Genomic DNA, 20,868 nt, shown 5'->3' with positions numbered 1-20,868 from the left:
TCCCAGCAACTCCTGATTTAACCATGACGTTATCATGGGGCAATTTATAATTACCAAAGAACCTACATGGTACATCTTTAGAATGTGGAAGGAAAATGGAGGATAGTGGAGGAAACCCTCACATTCCACAGGGATGACGTAAAGACTTCTTACAGAGGACATTGGGGTTGAACTTCCATGCCCTAACCGTTATTCTATCATGGCGCCCATTGTGTATGTGGCCTGGCTACACAACAATGTTATTAATAATAACACTAGAGATGGGAGCTAAGTTTCATGGTTCTTTACTGGCATAATCCAAACTTTAACACACATATAAACAGATCCACACGTGCCTAATAGTGCATGAAATGACTTATTACTATAACATAGTCCCTTATTATAATGTAGGCCATACGGTACACTCCTCCCTTCTATTTTAATAGCATATCAACTGTTTTTTTTACTGTGGTACTATGCTAAACAAATATGTTTACCCTTAACATGCAAATGCTTACCATTTGTTTACTTAGTAACTTAATAATATCAAATTATAACAAGCCTTTTTTTAAAAACTTTTGGTCTAAGACCTATTCATAACTCAAGTCTCGGGGGGGGGGGGGTCTTCTCTGCCTCTCCGGGTAATGCCTGTCAATAACCTTGATTGTTTTCATACAGATTTCCATATAAATTCATGAAAAGTTGACCTCTGAGCATAGGGATTTGAGAAGATGTGTGTCTTCAATTTTCTAGGCAGCAGATTGCCTCTGTATAATGAAGATTCCACTGTGGAGCTGTCCTAGATATATATACACATCTTTGTTCTATTGCTTGTCTTCCTTACCCATATCTCATTTGTTCCAACTGAGCTAATTCCACGGCCAATCTTCATAATCTCCTTACATTCCAAATAGATGGCCTGACTTTTATGATACCATCTCTTATCGTAATATACCTTTCCATCTTCTATTTGTGCTTCATGCCTTTGTGCAGGTGATTCAGCAGGAGTGCTGGGAAGATGCTCAGGAGAAGATGGAGATGCTGGTCTTTTCAGAGATTTAAGCTTGTTGAGAGTTTGCAGATCTTCCATTATCTGTTTATCTGTTAACAAGTAATTTAACTGTGCAGGTGCAGGTTTTGGTCTTTTTGTCTGTAATTGGAACAGGGTCATCAGGTCTCCTCATTAGTTTCCTAGTCACTATTGGCTTTACCTCCATAGAATCTCCTGTGAGTTCCATTGTTAGCCTCTCATTCTCAGTCAACTTTTTCTTTTCTTCTAACTCAATCTTTTTGTCTTCAAATTCCTTCACTGCTGCTTTCTTCTCTTTAATATAATTCCTTTCCACTTGTTCTGTCTCCAGTTGCAGAAAAAGCTCTGCATTTTGTAACCTTTCCTTGTATAGTTGATCTAGCTTCTTCATCCTTTTCTGAAACTCCTGCAAAGTGCCTTCCTGTAACTGCTGTAGCTGTCTTTTGAGAGATGTCAATTTCTCCTGGTACATCTGCTCCTTTACTTCCAGGTAGTCTTCATCATCCTGCTTATTGGATGTATCTGTCTCCCTTGCATCCTCTGTATCTTTATCCGAATTGCAGCCACAGATACTGCATTTGTCTCATCGTTGACGTTATCTAGCTCGTCCTCATAATTGTAATAGTTGACAAAGGGGTGAGAGGAAAGCTGCGGACATCTTCCCCACTGAGCTGCCCTCCTTTGTTGACAAATCTAGTGCCTTGATGGTGTGCAAATCTAACTGGATTTTCTTGAAGTCCCAGCAACAATGGACCTCCATTTTTTAATACATAGAGGTTCAGCTGCTGTGTTTTGTCTCCATAGGTCACTGGCATTTTAATTCTACCTTTGGAACACACTTTCTGTACTGTGTAAGTCTGTAACAGTAGTTTAGTTCGTTTCAGAGGTATGTGAGAAAACAGTCTTTTGTAGTTGTGTACAGAGATCACTGTTCATATACAGAGCTTGTGTCCAACTCCATTTTCAGTCTCACACCTGCCGCTTGTGGAGTGATCCATATTACTCTTCGATCATCTGTCTCTTTCACGCTGTGAAGTTGCAGACAAGACAATTCACTTTTGTCTGAGTAGTTTTCATCAGATCTGCTTTCTTCCATTTCGTGTACATTGTTGTGATTTCCTTTCTGGGGTTTCTTGTTTCTGTGTATTTTGTCCTTCATCTGCTGTTTACTAGCTTTGCATACTCTGTCACTGTGGCCCTGTTTGCTACAGTTTCTGCATTCTTTGTCTTTAAAACAACAGCCATCAGGGTCATGTGACATGTTCCCACAACGATAACATTTATTTTCTTCATTTCTGTTCAGTGACATTTTATTTATAGCATATTCCAGAGGTTTTTGTTGTATCTTTGAAGCACCCCGGGCTGCTGTTTCCATTGATATTGCAATGTTCATTGCCTTCTCTAACGTAAGGTTTTTTTTTTACCCAGGAGCTCCTTCTGTGTGGTTTCACAGTGCTTGCCACACACTAACCTGCCCCTCAATGCATCTGATAGACCCGCTCCAAATTGAAGATGTTCTGATAATTTGCGCAATTCAGCACAATATTCAGAAATGCTTTCATTTTTGTTCTGATTCCGTTTGTGAAATTTAAGTCTTTCAGCAATGACCAGTGCTTTGGGGTTTAAATGCTTTTGGAGAGTGTCTACTATTTGCTTGAATGTTTAGTCAGCTGGCTTTTCAGGGGTTAACAAGCTCCATAGCAGCCCATATGTTTTTGCTCCCATAATACTGAGTAGGACACCGGCTTTCGTTTCATCATTAACACTGCTAGCTCACAATATAACTCCACTCTCTCAAAGCAAGTTTCCCAGCCTTCAATTCCACTATCAAATGCTGCAATGGTTCCAATCATCGCCATCTTTGTTATGTTAATTTAGCCCCATTTTCCCCTTGTTTTCTTTTTGACTCATGTTGATTTTGCTAGCGCCACGAGCGCGCTCCATCTAGGTGTGTGTTGCTCCTTTTTATCTCCCTTCTGGGGCAGGCAGACCTTCAGTCCCCGGGGGTCAGCACCAGCTTTGGTCTTGCCTGGACGTGCTGCAGCTCCGACTGTGTCTCTTGGTCTCCCGACGTTCCTGACACGGGCTGTGCTCCCACTTCCTTTCAGACTCGCAGCCTCGCTCTGCCTCCTTCACCCACTCCTGAATGGCGGGGTGAAGGAGGAAGTGTAAGGGCAGGTGTAGCAGTTGTTCTGCTTGCAAGGAGGAACAAGTGCTACACCTGCCCTTACACTTCCTCCCTCACCACCATTCAGCGACCCAGACAGTCCTTCCAGGTGAGGCGACACTTGACCTGTGAGTCGGCTGGTGTGGTATACTGCGTCCTGTGCTCCCAGTGTGGCTTTTTATATATTGGTGAGACCCGACGCAGACTGGGAGACCGTTTCGCTGAACACCTATACTCTGTCCGCCAGAGAAAGCAGGATCTCCCAGTGGCCACACATTTTAATTCCACGTCCCATTCCCATTCTGATATGTCTATCCATGGCCTCCTCTACTGTCAAGATGAAGCCACACTCAGGTTGGAGGAACAACACCTTATATACCGGCTGGGTAGCCTCCAAACTGATGGCATGAACATTGACTTCTCTAACTTCCGTTAATGCCCCTCCCCTTCTTACCCCATCCCTGATATATTTAGTTTTCTTTCTGTCTCTCTGCCCATCAGTCTGCCTGTTCTCCATTTCCCTCTGATGCTCCCCTCCCCCTTTCTTTCTCCCTAGGCCTCCCGTCTCATGAACCTTTCTCTTCTCTAGCTCTGTGTCACTTTCACCAATCATCTTTCCAGCTCTCAGCTTCATCCCACCCCCTCTGGTCTTCTCCTATCATTTTGCATTTTCCCCTCCCCCTCCTACTTTCAAATCTCTTACTATCTTTCCTTTCAGTTAGTCCTGATGAAGGATCTCGGCCCGAAACGTTGACAGCGCTGGAGATGGGAGCTAAGTTTCATGGTTCTTTACTGGCATAATCCGAACTTTAACACACATTTATACAGATCCATACACGCCTAATAGTGCATGCAATGACGTGTTACTACAACATAAAGTAGTCCCTTATTATAATGTAGGCTATACGATACAGCACCAATCATCTATTTGCTTATCAAAGAGTTTCTTCAATGTCCCTAATGAATTATCCAATGCCACCCCCTTTGCCACCTCCAAAAACCTACCTTTGACATTTTTTCTGTGTTATATGCCCTCTCATTTGCTTTTACTTTGTTCTTGACTTCCCTTATCAGCCACTGTTGCCTTGTCCTCTGAGGTTATAATGAGGAGGATCTCACTGAAACCTATTGAATATTGAAAGGCCTAGAGTTGACATGGAGAGATGTTCCCAGTCATGGGAGATTTTAAGACTAGAAGGCCCAGCCTCAGAATACAAAGATGTCTGTTTAAGACAGAGGTGAGGAGGTACCCCTTTAGCCAGAGAGTAGTGAATCTGTAGAATTCATAAAGTTTAATGTCACAGATGACGGTAGAGAACAAGTCACTGGATGTATTTAAACTAGAAGTTGATAGGTTTGATTCCATAACGATGTTAACAGTTACAGGGAGAAAGCAGGAGAATGCGGTTGAGAGGGATAATAAATCAGCCATAATGGAATGGCAGAACAGACGCAGTAAGCCTTATTCTGCTCCAGTGTCTGATGATCTTAGGCACAAAAACTGTTTCATCATTGTAGCATGTGTGATCTAAACTAGACCTGATGAGAGAGTGGATGTCACCGGGAAAGTAACTGCGGCTGGCTGAGCCAAGGACACATCTCTGGACACCTGACACTGTTGTATCCTGAGACCCTTGTGTCCGGCACTTTGACAGCTGCAGCTTCATGTTTTGTGTCAAGTTTGACCCCAGTCACCGGAGACTTTGACTTTTATTGATTCCAGCTTTGCTGGGACTCCTCTGGGCCCTGATCTGATCAAGTGTTGTCTTGATGTCAGGGCATTGTTCTCACACCTCTGCTGTAGCTTCCAGCCATTGAACTGATTCTGGTATTAAGTTTGTGATGAGGGAAGTGACTGTGTTGTGATAGGAAATGGTCACATCAAGCATATGTCACTTATTAACAGATGTAGTTGTCTCTTTCCATCATTCTATAGATGAAAACAGGGGAAGCAAATATTATTTATTTATTTATGATTATTATTTTGTTGTCACAGACTTGTATACAGAAACATGTTGAGAACACCATGAAAGATCACATCCACCCTGCTCATGGACTGTTTGTCCCACTCCCACCAAGGAAGAGACTGCATAGCATCCACACCAGGAACACCAGCATTAAAGATAACTACTTTCCCCTAGCAGTAAGGCAGATCAACACCTCCACCCATTAACCCACTCCTCCACACCCTAACCCATCACTACTTTATCGTTTCCTGTCAGAATCACCTTATGTACAGACATGCCTGTGTCTAGTGTCACTATATGGACATACAATCAACCTACATATATAAGCTATCTTTTGTATTTATATTTATTTATTATTGTTTATCTTTATTGTGTTTTTTTTTTGTGCTGCATCAGAGCCAGAGTTACAATTATTCCATTCCCCTTTACACTTGGGTACTAGAAATGACATTAGGTAATCTTGATCCATATCCTTCCTTTTACCTTACATCTAAACATCTTCTAAAAGTCTCTAATGTAAAGAGATTTATCTAGCAACTTTTAATGACATTGAAACTTCTAAATCAATTTACAAACCAATGAACTACTTCTTGCAACCTTGTCAGTTTTAAAATGCTGGAATTTTGGAATCTGAACAACAAGTTTGATGCAGCCAACTTCCACAAAACAAGAATGTGAAGAAGTCTAGAGTATTGGCATTTATTGATGCTGACTCTGGGAAATATATTCCAAAAACAGCAGGGATGTGTCCCTTTTCTGTGATAATTAAATTGTGCGATGGATTCTTTAAAACACATCAGATCCTCTACACTATAATGTCTTACCTTCCTTGGGTAGGCTGCAATCGGAGCAAGATGTCATTTGTTGATGATGCAGAGCAAGGTTTAAAAAGAGCTCCAGTGCTTACGGTTCTTTACAGTGGGCTACAATGACTGCATGAGGTCGCTCGCTGGTGAGGCAGTGAGAGGGTTAAAAAGAGCTCCAATGTTTTTTTTCTCAGCAGGCTGCACTCAGCACAGGGCCAATATAAAGAAGTGAGGACTAAGCAGAGTGGCCATTGTTGGAGTGGGCCAGTGCTAGACTGGTTAGGCTTTGGCTCAACAGGCTTGGGCAACCATAGGCAGGGGTTCTAAGTAAGTAAGTTGCTAGTAATTTACTTCCTGTTAGTACACAGCTAGTGTGCTGAGAATGAGCTCAGACATAGTGGTATGTTCCTTGTGTGAGATGAGGGAACTCTGAGAGACCTCTCGTCTTCCTGATAACAATATCTTCATGCAGTGCATCGAACTGCAGCTTGTTCAAGACCATGTTAAGTAACTGGAGCCGCAGCTCAATGACCTTCGCTTCATATGGGAGAATGAGGAGGTGATAGTCAGGAGCTACAGGGTGGTAGTCACCCCTAGGTTGCAGGAGCCCAGTCCCCGGGTTCCCAAAAGGAAACAGGCAGTCAGTGCGGAGTTTCCCAGAGGCTGTTCCCCTCAATTATAAATATATCACTTTGGATACTCTTGTGGGGTATGATCTGCCGGGGTGAGTCACTGAGTCTGGCTCTGTGGCTCAGAAGCGAAGTGGGGAGGAGAGGATTTCAGTAGTGATAGGAGATTTATAGCTAGAGGATCAGAAAGCAGATTATGTTGACGTGAAGGAGACATCTGGATGGTATGTTGCCTCCCAAGTGCCAGGGTCAGGGATGTCTTGGATCAGGTCCGCGGCATTCTATAGGAGGAGTGTGTGAACAGCTGGAAATTGTGGTATATTGTGGTACCAATGACATAAGTAGGAAAAGGGAAGGTGTTCTGAAAAAATATAGGGAGTTAGGCAGAAGCCGAGAAGCAGGACCTCCAGGGTACTAATCTCCATAATGCTGCCTGTGCCACGTGTCTGTGAGGGTAAGCATAGCAAAATTTGGTAGATGACTGCATCGATGAAGAATTGGTACAGAGGGCAGGGTTTCAGATTGCTGGATCTTCTGGGGAAGGTATGACTGGTACAAAAAGGATGGGTTACACCTGAACCCAAGGGGGATCAATATCCTTGTGGGCATGTTTACTAGAGCTGTTGGAGAGGGTTTAAACTGATTTGGCAAGGGAATGGGAACTGGAGTTATAGAGCTGAGGATGGGGTAGTTGGTAGACAAGTAGAGACAATGTGTGATAAGACTGAGGATGGACAGGCAGATGGTAAAGCATATTGCAATCAGTGGGTTGAGTTAAAGTGTAACAGGGAGCCAAAGTCAAAAAGGGTGATGAATACAGTACTGAGGGCGTTATATTTGAATGCACACAATATATGGAATAAGGTAGATGATCTTGTAGCACATTAGAGATTGGCAGATATGATGTTGTGGGCATCATTCAGTAGTGGCTGAATGAAAATCATAGTTGGGAGCTTAACATCCAAGGATACACATTAAAAGGATAGCACATTGGCAGAGGGAGTTGGATGGCGCTGTTGGTAAAAAGTGAAATAAAATTGATAGAAAGCGGTGACATAGGATTGGAAGATCTAGGATCATTATGGGTAGAGTTAAGAAACTGCAAGGGTAAAATGTCCTTGATGGGAGTTATACACAGACCTCCGAACAGGAACCAGGATGTGGCTACAAATTACAACAGGAGATAGAAAAGGCAATGCCACAGTAATCATTGGGTTTTCAAAATGCAGGAAGATTGGAAAATCAGATTGGTGGTGGATCCCAAGAGAGGGAATTTGTAGTATGTATGTATTGTAGAAGAAAGGAATTTACTGGCCAGTTGGATTGAGTTCTATTGTAAGAAAGATTTTGGAGTCTATTATCAAGCATGATGTTTCAGGATATTTGGAAGCGCATTATAAACTAGGCCAAAGCCAGCATATTTTTCTTTGTGGAAATCTTGACTAACCAATCTGTTGGTATTTTTTGAGGAAATAACAGGCAGGTTTGACAAAGGAGAGTCAGTGGATGTTGTTTATTTGGAATTTCAGAAGGCCTTTGACAAGGTGCCATACATGAGACTGCTTAATAAGATAAGAAGGAGCCCATACTATTACAGGAAAGGCGTTAGCACAGATAGAACGCTGGCTGATTCGGAAGAAGCAATGAGTGGGAATAAAGGGGGCCTTCTCTGGTTGGCTGCCAGTGACTAGAAGTGTTTCGCAGGGCTCAGAGCTCGGACTGCTGTTTTTATGTAATATATCAATGACTTGGATGACAAAATTAATAGCTTTATGGCCAAGCCTGTAGACAATATTAAGATGGGTGGAAGGCAGGTAGCATTGAAGAAGCAGAGTAGCCACAGAAGAACATAGACATATTTGGGGAATGGGCAAAGAAGTGGCAGATGGAATACAATGAAGGGATGAGCATGGTAAAGCACTTTGGCAGAAGGGATGGATTATTTTCCAGAAGGGGCGAAATTCAGAAGTGCTGAGTGACTTGAGAGTCCTTGTGCAGGATTCCCTAAAGATTAACTTTCAGTCAGTTGTAAGGAAGGCAGATGCAATTGTTAACATTCATTTTGAGGGGATTAAAATACTAAAGCAAGGATGAAATTCTGAAGCTTTATAAGACATTGGTGAGATTGCACTTGGAGTATTGTGAGCAGTTTCTGGCCCTTTATCTAAGAAAAGATGTGCTGGTCTTGTTTGGAGATGGTCCAGAGAAGGTTTTCGAGAATGATCCCAGGAATGAAAGGATTAGCATATGAGGAGCATTTGACATCTCTAGGCCAGTACTTGCTGGAGGTTATAAGAATGAGGGGTGATCTCGTTGTAAAATATTGAATATTGAAAGGCTAGATAGAGTTGACATGGAGATGTTCCCTTTAGTGCAAGAGTCTAGGACCAGAGGACACAGCATCAGAATTGATGGATGTGCATTTAGAACAAAGATCAGGATTTTCTTTTTTAGCCAGAGGGTGGTGAATCTGTGGAATTCATTGCCACAAACAGCTGTGCATGTCAGTTCATTGAGTATATTAAGGCAGAGACAGATAGGCTCTTGATCGGTCAGGGCATCAAAGATTACAGAGAGAAGGCAGGATAATGGGGTTGAGGGGGTTAATAAATCAGCCATGATAGAATAAAGAAGCAGTCTCGATGCAACAAATTCTGCTCCTGTGTCTTACTATGGTCTCCGATAGAACAGATCTCCCTCACAAATGTGCATAATATCCTAATTGAAAAGTTATTACCCTTCAACCATCAGTCTCCTGAACCAGCACAGACATTTTCACTCACTGCAACACAAAACTGACCATTGAATGCACTGTCTAAGACGCTACAGCTCATATTCTCAGTTTTATATTTTGTTTATTTATTGATCATTATTACTACTTTTTTTCTTATTGTATTTGCACAATTTGTCAGTTTTGGTGTGCAGTTTTACATTGATTTTATTGTACTTCTTTGTCCTACTGTGAATATCTGCAAGAAAGTGAATCTCAGGGTAGTATTTGGTGGCATATACATATTTGTTAATAAATTTACTTTGAACTTTAAACTTTGAAATATTTGATCTTTGCTTGGAGCAAGGAGCCCACTGCTTGAATTTGGGATTAAGATGGGAGGCTCCTTTCAGGCCAAACTTTTATGTCATAAACTTTCCATGATTTAGAGATTCTGAAAGGGCCTTGGGCTGATTAATACTCAGGTTACACAGAGTTTTTGAACAGCAGAGGCTTTTCGTCCCATCATGCTTTGCCTCTCATCAATCACAGCTTTCTATTTCCTGGGAAATAATTGTTATACAGACATTCAGAAAGTACGCACCACCAAGTTGACTTTCCAATTTCTAAAGCATAACAGCTGACCAAGCACTGAGGATTAATGTGTTTTCAAATTGGAGCACTTGAAGAATGTGTTTCTCCATCCAGGGATAAAGTCTTCGAATAATGCCCTCAGTACTCTGCTATTGGGCAAGTCACTTTTTAAAAGTTTATCTCATTAGTTAGTGGTGTTGGACATGAGAAGTCAAGAGCCAGCGAAGCCTTGTGGTGAAAGTTAGGTTGGGGAGAGTAGGTGGGCAATACCAATAGAATGCAGAACATACATTGAGTGGCTACTTTATAGTGTAGAACCAGAATCAGAATCAAGTTTAATATCACCAGCATATGCACTGAAATTTGTTGTTATGCGGCAGCAGTACATTGCATATAAAACAATATAAACTGTAAATTACAGTAAGTGTATATATTATTAGTTAATATTATATAAAGTAATATATATTATATAAATTCAATAAATAGTGCAAAAAGAGAAAAAAAACAGTAGTGAGGTAACGTTCATGGGTTCAATGTCCATTCAGAAATCGGACAGCAGAGGGGAGGAAGCTATGCCTGAAGTATTGAATGTGTGCCTTCAGGCTCCTGTATCACTTCTCTGATAGCAGCAATGAGAAGAGGGCATGACTTGCATGATGGGGGTCCTTAATGTTGGATTACGCCTTTTTAAGGCATCACATTTTGATCAAGTTCTCAATAGTTTCTTCCCTGATGGGGGCAATGGGAAGAGAGCATGTCCTGGATGTTGGGGGTCCTTTTTTTATGGATGTTGCCTTTCTGAGGCAGAGTTCCTTGATGGTGGGGAGGGTTGTGCCCATGAGGGAGCCTCTGCAGTTTTTCGCGTTTTACAAAACTAAAACTGGCAAGAAACATAAAAATAGTAAAAGTGTATACGTTCATAAAGGGAGTGAATCAAAATAAGTGTTCACCTTTTGGAGGATAAGACAGGGGAAATTAATGATGGAAAATAACAAAATATTATCTGTTGATGTATATGTGACAAATAAGCTAACCTTTAGAATCCTTTCAACAAATGTGTGAAACAGGCCCATTGAACTGGAGGTCACAGGTTAAGGGTGAAGGGTGAAATGTTTAAGGAGAACCAAAGGGGGAACTTCTTCATTCAGGGGGTAGTATGAGTGTTGAATGAGCAGCCAGCTGAAGTAGTGGACGCTGTGTTCGATTTCAGCATGGCTGGAAAGGCCATCATCTGGGTGCAGGTCGATGAAATTTGGCAGAATAATAGTTCAGCATGAATTGGATGAACTTCACCATGGGCAGTCCTATGCCCAACTGCAAAAGGAGAAGGGTTGAGCATGGGGCTAGCAACCCCATGTGGTAAAGACTCAGAGCTACAGAAGCTCCAAAGACAGGGAGGGGAAGGATCTTTGCCGAGAAAGTGTATGAAGTCATGTGGTGAAAGCTGAAGTCACAGGGCCGATTAAACTCCAGCTCAGGACAGAGGCCTCTGGTGGTCTGCTGCTGGTGACCTGTGCCCCAGTAGGGGTTTAATAAGAAGGATTAGATGGGCTGAAGGACATAATTCTGTGTTGTAGTGTTCGAGGACTGTATGGCAAAATATTTTGTTCCTGTCTTCAGAAGATTAAGCACTAAGAGCTAGCAAATTAAAACACAGAATCGAGCTAAAGGAGAGAGAGGAAATTAGACTATCACAATCACCAGAGCAGAGTTAACAGCCAACGAATAGGACTAAGTCCCTTGCCCTTGAGATCTGTGTTCTGGGGTCAGAAAAAGGTGGCTGAGCACTATGCCAACAACTTTAAAGAAATTTGAGACAAAGCAGCTCGCTTGACTGACAGCCCATTAATCCGTGCAAACATTTACTTCCTCTGTCACCAGTGTGCAGATACTGTCGTGTGCATTGTCCACCAGTAATGCAGTTATCATTCATTCAGCCTGTACAAAATCTCATGAACCTGGGAGTCCTCCCACCTAGAAAGACAAAGCCCGAGGGTGATGAGAGAGTGCAATGAGCTGACGGTGGAAATCGTGGATGTGGGTTCGATTGCAGCAATTCGGAGTACATACATAGAAACATAAAATTCACAGCACATTACAGGCCCTTCAGCCCACAATGTCATGCAGCCTGTGTAACCTACTCTAGAAACTGCCTTGAATTTCCCTACCACATAGCCCTCCACTTTTCTAAGCTTCATGTACCTATCAAAGAGTCTCTTAAAAGACCCTATTGTATCCATCTCTACCACTTTCACTGGCAGTGCATTCCACGCACCCACCACTCTCTGTGTGAAAAACTTACTTCTGACATCCCCCTTGTACCTATTTCCAAGCACCATAAAACTATGCTCCCCCATGTTAGCCATTTCAGCCCTGGAAAAAAGCCTCTGGCTATCCACATAATCAATCCCTCTCATCATCTTATACACCTTTATTGCATCACCTCTCGTCCTCCGTTGCTCCAAGGAGAAAAGTTCACTCAATCTATTCTCATAAGGCATGCTCCCCAATCCAGGCAGTATCCTTGTAAATCTCCTCTGCACAATCTCGATAGTATCCACATCCTTCCTGTAATGAGGTGACCAGAACTGAACACAGTACTCCAAGTGACATCTAACCAAGGTCTAGCCAAGAAACAATGGGCCTACCAAGACAGTCCCGGATTTATGGATCTTGGGTAAAGTTCTTGGATTCTGATGAAAGGTCATAGCCTGAATTGTTAAGTGTTAATTCCTTTCATAGATGCTGCTTGTCCTGCAGGGTTCTTCCAATATTATAAGTGTGTTGATCTGGATTCACAGCACCTGCAGAATCTCTTGTGTTCTTAGACCATAAAATACAAGACATTCAAAATACATTTATTATCACTATCTATATGCAGTGTACAACCCAGAGATTCACTTTCCCCACAGATAGCCACAAAACAAAGAAAGCTATGGAACTCATTCAAAGAAAAACATCAACATTCTCCCCCCCCCCCCCACAAAACAGTACTCCAACTGGGGGCTAATTGAAGTCTTATATAGCTGTAACATCATCTCACGGCTCTTGAACTCATTCCCATGGTTGATTGAAGGCCAACACATTAATTTCCCAAATATTCATTGGCATCTCCCTAGAGCAAGGGATTTAGATGGACTGAAGTTTGTTAGGTGTGTTCAGAAAGGTTTCCTGATGCAATATGTAGATAAGCCTACAAGAAGAGAGGCTGTACTTGATCTGGTATTGGTGTCTGGTCTCTTAGTGGGAGATCATTTTGGAGATAATGATCACAATTCTATCTCCTTTACCATAGCATTGGAGAGGGATAGGAACAGATAAGTTAGGAAAGTGTTTAATTGGAGTAAAGGGAAGTATGAGGCTATAAGGCAGGAACTTGGAAGCATAAATTGGGAACAGATGTTCTGAGTGAAACATAGGGCAGAAATGTGACAAATGTTCAGGGGATATTTATGCGGAATGCTGCGTAGGTATGTTCCAATGAGATATGGAAAGGATGGTAGGGGATAGGAACTGTGGTGTACAGGGGCTGTTGTAAATCTAATCAAGAAGAAAAGAAAAGCTTATGGAAAGTTCAAAAAACTAGACAGTGATAGAAATCTAGAAGATTATAAGGTAGGCATGAAGGGGCTTAAGAAAGAAATTAGTAGAGCCAGTAGGAGCCATGAGAAGGCCATGGTGAGCAGGATTAAGGAAAACCCCAAGGCATTCTACAAGTATGTGAAGAGCAAGATGATAAGATGTGAGAGAATAGGACCGATCAAGTGTGACAGTGGAAAAGTGTGTATGGAACCGGAGGAGATAGCAGAGGTACTTAATGAGTACTTTTCTTCAGTATTCACTACGAAAAAGATCTTGCCGATTGTAGGGATGACTTACAATGGAATGAAAAGCTTGAGCACATAGATATTAAGGAAGAGCATGTGCTGCAGCTTTCAGAAAGCATCAAGTTGGATAAGTCACTGGGACTGGACAAGATGTATCTCAGACTACTGTGGGAGGCGAAAAAGGAGATTGCTGAGCCTTTGACGATAACCTTTGCATCATCAATGGGGACGGGAAAGGTCCTGGAAGATTGGAGGGTTGCAGATGTTGTTCCATTATTCAAGAAAGGGAGTAGGGATAACCCAGGAAACTATAGACCAGTAAGTCTTATTTCCATGGTTGGTAGTTGACGGAGAAGATCCCAAGAGGCAGGATTTATGAACATTTGGAGAGGCATAATATGATTAGGAATAGTCCGCATGGCTTTGTCAAAGACAGTTTGTGCCTTACGAGCCTGATTGAATTTTTTGAGGATGTGCCTAAGCACATTGATGAAGGTAGAGCAGTAGATGTAGTGTATATGGATTTCAGCAAGGCATTTGATAAGGTACCCCATGCAAGGCTTATTGTGAAAGTAAGGAGGCGTGGGATGCAAGGGGACTTTGCTTTGTGGATCCAGAATTGGCTTCCCACACAAGGCAAAGAGTAGTTGTAGACGGGTCATATTCAGTGGCGTGCCTCAGTGATCTGTTCTGGGACCCCTACTTTTTGTGATTTTTATAAATGATCTGGATGAGGAACTGGAGGAAGTGCCCAAATACCAACATAAATTAATTATAAAACATTATCAGTGCAGGTGGAATTCCACTAACCAAAACACAAGAGATTCTGTAGATGCAGGAAATCCAGAGCAACACACACACAAAATGAAGGAGGAAATCAGCAGATCAGGCAGCATCTATGGAAAGGAATAAACCGTTGACATTTTGGGCCAAGACCCTTCATCAGGACTCCAAAACTTAGTTCAAGTGGTTGAATTTAATATCAGAGAATACAACCTGAAATTCTTAATCTTCACAAATATCCATGAAAAAAAACATAGAATTAATGACAGAAGCATATTCAGTAGGGTAATTCTAGGCAGTTTCTAGATTAGGTTACATGGTTGGCAAAGCATTGTGGGCCAAAGTGCCTGTATTTTGCTGTAGATTTCTATGTTCTTAATACCCTAAAGTCCCCCTCCTCCTCATGCACAAGCAGCAGAGAGGCATTGACCCTTCCCCCACTTGCACCAGCAAAAACATTGAGTTCCCTCTCCCCTCCACCCGACCATGCAAGTAATAGCAAAAGCCTCCAAAGAGACATTGATCACTAAATATCAGAAGAAATAGCAAAATGCCAAAATATAATTTTTTGCAAGACCAGCTGAGAAGAGGTTGTCAGGGAAAAGTGACTGGCAGGTGGCAAACATTCAATGTAAGGATTCTAACTAGGAAATATTTAACTTAACTGCTCAGAATTTACACTTGGCTATCTGCTGGAATAATCTACTTGCTAACCTTTTATTGATTAATTTTCAGTTAGTTTTAAATGAATGTCTGCTGCGATGTACGTGTGTAGAAGAGCAATGATCTCCATTTAATCCGAGGTACTTCTGAGAGTGGAAAGATGAGAAAAAGTCAAACGAGATCATCTTTTGTTCCAGATAAATCTTCTCTATACTGCCAAGAATATAAAAAAAATCAATCTGCTGTTACCCATATTTTCTCATATTAAATTCAGATTGTTTTTGCCATTGACTGGAAACCCAGCTTCAAGATTTCCTTGAGTACTTCACTATTCTTCAAAACAACTGATATTATTTATTTAGTTGTGTCTACATTCTAATTTTGCAGCACAAAACACAATTTGGTCATCTTTACCTTATCTTTCCCATATGTTGCAACATAGAACATTACAGCACAGTACCGGCCCTTCAGCCCACGGTATTGTTCAGTCCTTTAAAATTAATCTATGATCAATCTCACCCTTCCCTCCTTCATGGCCCTCCATTTTTCTATCATTCATGTGTCTATCTAAAAATAGAATGCCACTCACCCTAAACTCAAGGGATTTTGCAGATGCTGGAAATCCAGAGCAACACACATGCAGAGTGATGGAGGAACTCAGCAGATCAGCCAACATCTGTGGAGAGGAATAAACATTCAACATCTTGGGCCAAGACACTTTGTTAGGACTCTAAACCTTAGTTCAAATGGTTCAATTTAATTTCAGAGATTATATTGAGTCTCTTAAATGTTCCTAATGTAGCTGTCTCTACCACTACCCCAGCAAGGCGTTCCACACAAGTACCATTCTCTGTGTAAAGAACTTACCTCTAACGTCATGCGCCCCACCCCCATACTTTCCATCACCTTAAAATTATGTCCTCTTGTATTAGCCATTACTACCCTGAGAAAAAATGTCTGTCTGTCCACTCAATCTATGTCTTTTTCATCTTGTACACCTCTATCAAATCACCTCTCACCCTCCTTCACTCCAGAGGTAAAGTCTTAGCTCACTCAACCTACCTTCATTAGACACCCCCTCTAGTCCAAGCAGTATCCTGATAAATCTCTGCACCTTCTCTACATCTTCCACATCATTCCTATAATGAATCAACTAGAACTGAAGACAATATTCCAAGTGTGGTCTCTCCGGGGTTTTAAAGATCTTCCCTCCAATCAGAAGTAGTTCACTCCTCAGCATTTGTGAATTTAACAGTGAGTAATTGATTCTAAACTATTTACCTGAATTTATCCAGCTAACTTGTAGTCAGCTGAACTTCCTGAATCTTTCCTTTGGAATTAATTCCCTATAGGTGAGATGGAATCAGTCCTGTTCTTTCCACCATTCCACAGCATTTGGGCATTACCCTTTGTGGGTAATGCCCAGACTTACTATTCTTCCTCCATAGACCAGTTCCTGCATAGATAGTTGCAGCAGTCAACTATCATCTTCTTCTCCATCTCCTCCTTCTTCTTCCTCTTCTCCTTCTCCTCCTCCTCCACCTCCCATCTTTCTCATCCTTCTCTTCTACTTTCTTTCCTGTCTCCTCCTCCTCTTCCACCTCTTACTCCCTTCCTTCTCCTCTATCTTCTTCTTAATCACCAAAGTATTGAGTACATGAATTGGGATGTCACATTGAAGTTATGTTAGATGTTGATGAGGCCAAATTTGGAGTATTGTGTGCCATTCTGGTTACCCACCGACAGGAAAGATATCAATTAGGTTGAAAGAGTGCAGAGAAAATTTACTAAAATGTTGCCAGGAACTGAGAACCTGAGTTATAGGGAATGGTTAAATAGATTAAGATTTTATTCCACGGAGTGTAGGAGAAGCAGGGGAGATTTGAGGGAGGTATACAAAATAATGAGGGATATGGATCAGATAAATACAAACAAGCCCTTTTCAATGAGGCTGGGTAAGACTAGAACTAGAGTTAAAACATTAAAGGTGACAAGTAAAATGTTTAAACAACACACACAAAATGCTAGTGGAACACAGCAGGCCAGGCAGCATCTATAAGGAGAAGCACTGTCAACGTTTCGGGTTGAGTCCCATTGTTTAAGGGGATCATGAGAGGGAACTTCTTCATTAAGAGGGTGGTGTGAGCGTGGAACGAGCTGTCAACAGAAGTGGTAGATACACATTAATTTTCTACATTTAAGAGAAGTTTGGGTAGGTATATGGATGGTCCATGTTCAGGTCAACGAGTCTAGGCAACATAACAGATCTAGATGGACTAGTTGGGCCAAGGAGCAATATCTGCGCAGTTCTATGATTCTATCACCAATCTAGAGTGTAATTAAGTTGTCTTATATCCCAATGGACAATCTAATAGAAGAAAGAAATTTCAATTTCAACTGCACCTGCTAAAAGACATTTGGACAGGCATATGAGTAAGAAAGGTTAGAAGGATATAGGCAAAATGAGGGCAAAAGGGACTACCTCAGGCAGACATCTTAGGTTGCATGTAAAAATTGGGCTCTGTTGTGTACCTCCATGACCAATTGAACATCAAGCAGTGACTTTGTTTAAAGTTCTTGACTTAATTTAGTTATTTGTCCTTAAATATATTACTTTCTTAGGCTAGTTATTAGGATGGGATTTATCTTCTGGAAAGTTGCTCACTAACTTAACTAATGTCACTACCACATCCATTGATTCTAATTCTTTGGGGCAGTCTAAAAATACACCATTATGAATAAAATTATTTTTCCTCCTCTTTTCCTTCCTCTTCCTTTACTTCATGTGCTAATATTTAGAACATAGAACATAACACACTACAGGATCTTCGTACCTTTTTTGTGCCGACACTTTAACCTGCTTCATGATCAATCTAACCCTTCACTACCATGAAATGGTCCATATTTCTTTAGTCCATGTTCTATCTAAGAGCCTTTTAAGTCTCACTAACAAATTAGCCTCTTCATTCCACAAACTTACCACTCTCTGGGTAAAAAACATATAACTGACATCTCCCCAACGCTTTCCACAATAAGGTTATGTCTCCTTCAGAATCAGAATCAGATTTAATATCACCAACATGTGTCTTGAAGCCTGTCAGCTTTACAACAGCTGTACAATAAAATACTTGATAAATAAATATAGAGAAAAAACCTAAATTGTACTAAGTATATTTATGTCTATTAAATAGTTCACTTAAACTAAGTAGTGCAAAATAAAACAAATAAAATTAGTGAGGTAGTGTTCATGGGTTCAATGTCCCTTTAGAAAATGGATGGCAGAGGGGAAGAAGCTGTTCCTGAATTGTTGAGTGTCTGCCTTCAGATTCCTGTACTTCCTTCCTCCTGGTAACAATGAGAAGAGAACATGTCCTGGGTGGTGGGGATGATGGATATAGCCTTCCCAAGGCACTGCTCTTTGAAGATGTCTTGGACACTATGCAGGCTGGTAGCCAGGATGGACCTAACTAATGTTGCAAGTTTCTGCAACATACTTAATCTTGTGCAGTAGTGACCCAAACTAGATGGTGATGCAACCTGTCAGAATGCTCTCCACGGGACATCTGTAGAAGTTGTTGTAGTTGACAAACCAAATCTCCTCAAACTCCTAATGAAATACAGAAACTGTCTAGCCGCCTTTATTGCTGCATCAATATGCTGTGTCCAGGTTATTGGAGATATTGACACCCAGGATCTTGAAATTGCCGAATTCTGTACTAGTCATTTGGCCCTGGGAAAAAGGCTCTGGCTATCCACTCTAATCATGCCTCTTATCATTTTGCACACCTCTATTAAATCACCTCTCATCCTCTGTTCTTCCAAAGAGAAAAACACTGGGTCGCTCAACATAGCTAATCTCCTTAAATCCTGAATGGAAGAGATTCGTCTATCTCAGTCACCTAGTTTCATATGTTGATATTAATTGAGGGCTAACTATCGGCTAGGATCCTGTTCCTCACAAAATAGTATTGTAGGATCTTTGACTTCCACCTAAAACACCCCACCATCGAGCACATCTATAAGGAGTGCTATTGCAGGAAAGCAGCATCCATGAAGATCCCTCACCATCCACTCCATACTCTCTTCTTGCTGATGCCATCAGGAAGGAGGTACAGGAGCCTTAGGACCCACACCACCAGGTTGAGGAACAGTCACCCTTCAACCATCAGGGTCCTGAACCAGAGTGGATACCTTCACTCACCTCAGCCCTGAATTAATTTCATACCCTTTTGACTCAGTTTAAAGGACTCTGCAACTCATGTTCTTATTATTAATTATCTATTATTATTATTTTGGTTTTCTTTTTGTATTTGCACAAGTTGTTGTCTCTTGCACGTCGGTTGTTTGCCTGTCTTTGTGTGCAATTTTTCACAGAGTGGAACACGCCATTCTGGCCCTTCATGTCTGCTGCCAGAAACCCACCCATTTAAAAACAAGACAAAATCCGCAGATGCTGGAAATCAAAGCACAGAAAATGCTGAAGGAACTCAGCAGGCCATCTATGGAAAAGAGTAAATAGAAAAGAGGAGACGTTTCAGTCTGAGACCCTTCATCAGGATTGGAAAAACACGCGAAAAGTCAGAGTAAGAAGGTGCAGGGAGGGCAGGAAGAAAAACAAGGTAGGAGGTGATGGGTGAAACCAGAGGAGGGGGGCAGGTGAAGTAAGGAGCTGGGAAGCCAATTGGTGAAAGAGATAAAGAGCTTGAGAAAGGGAAATCTTGATAGAAGAGGATAGAAGTCCATGGAAGAAAGGGAAGTGTGAGGAGCACCATAGGAAGGTGATGGGCAGGTAAGGAGATAAGGTGAGAGAGGGAAATGGGAATGAGGAATGGTGAAGGAGCCGGTGGGTGGGGGGGGGGGGGGAGGCAATTACCCAAATTTTGAAAAATTGATGTGCATGCCATTAGGTTGGAGGCTACCCCAGATGGGTTATAAGATGTTGCTCCTCCAACCTGAGTATGGCCTCATCATGGCTTGGACTGACATGTCCAAATGGGAATGGGTGGCCACCATGAAATCCCACTTTTGCTGGCAATGTTCAGTGAAGCAGTCTCCCAATCTCTGCCAGGTCTCATTGATATATATAGGTGGCCGCACTGGGAGCACTGGATACAGTAGATGACCCTAACAGACTCATAGGTGAAGTGCCACATCATCTAGAAGGACTGTTTGGGGTCCTGAATGATAGTGAGGGAGGAAGTGTGGGGGTGGGTGGGCACTTGTTCCACTTGCAAAGATAAGTACCAGGAGGGTGATCAGTGGGCAGGGATGAATGGACAAGTGAGATGCACAGGGAGGGATCTCTGTGGAAAATGGTAAGTGGGGGAGAAGGGAAATATATACTTGGTGGTGAAATCCAGTTGCAGATGGCAGAAGTTATGGAGAATTATGTGCTGGAATCAGAGGCTGGTGGGGTGGTAGGTAAGGATGAGAGGAACCCTATCACTGGTGGGGTGGCGAGTAGATGGGATGAAAGCAGATGTGCATGAAATGGAAGAGATGCAGGTGAGGGCAGCTTTAATGGTGGTGGAAGGAAAGCCCCTTTCTTTGAAGAAAGAGGACACTAATTCTAGAATGAAAAGCCTCATCTTGAAAGCAGATGCAGTGGAGACAGAGGAATTGAGAAAAGGAGATGAAACTTTTATAAGTGACAGGATGGGAAGAGGTTTAGTCCAGGTAGCTTTGAGAATCAGAGGATTTATGAAACATATCA

General features: G+C 41.8%; 1 pseudogene; it reads right to left on the bottom strand.

Annotated features, from left to right (window-relative positions):
* Positions 1-728: 728 nt before the first annotated feature.
* LOC132402338 (sin3 histone deacetylase corepressor complex component SDS3-like) overlaps positions 729-20,868 on the bottom strand; it is a 40,465-nt pseudogene continuing 20,325 nt past the window's right edge.

Source organism: Hypanus sabinus, chromosome 11, assembly GCF_030144855.1.
Source record: "Hypanus sabinus isolate sHypSab1 chromosome 11, sHypSab1.hap1, whole genome shotgun sequence".
NCBI classification, from domain to species: Eukaryota; Metazoa; Chordata; class Chondrichthyes; order Myliobatiformes; family Dasyatidae; genus Hypanus; species Hypanus sabinus.
The sequence above is the reverse complement of the archived record's forward strand: the minus strand, read 5'-3'. Positions and strand labels throughout refer to the sequence as shown.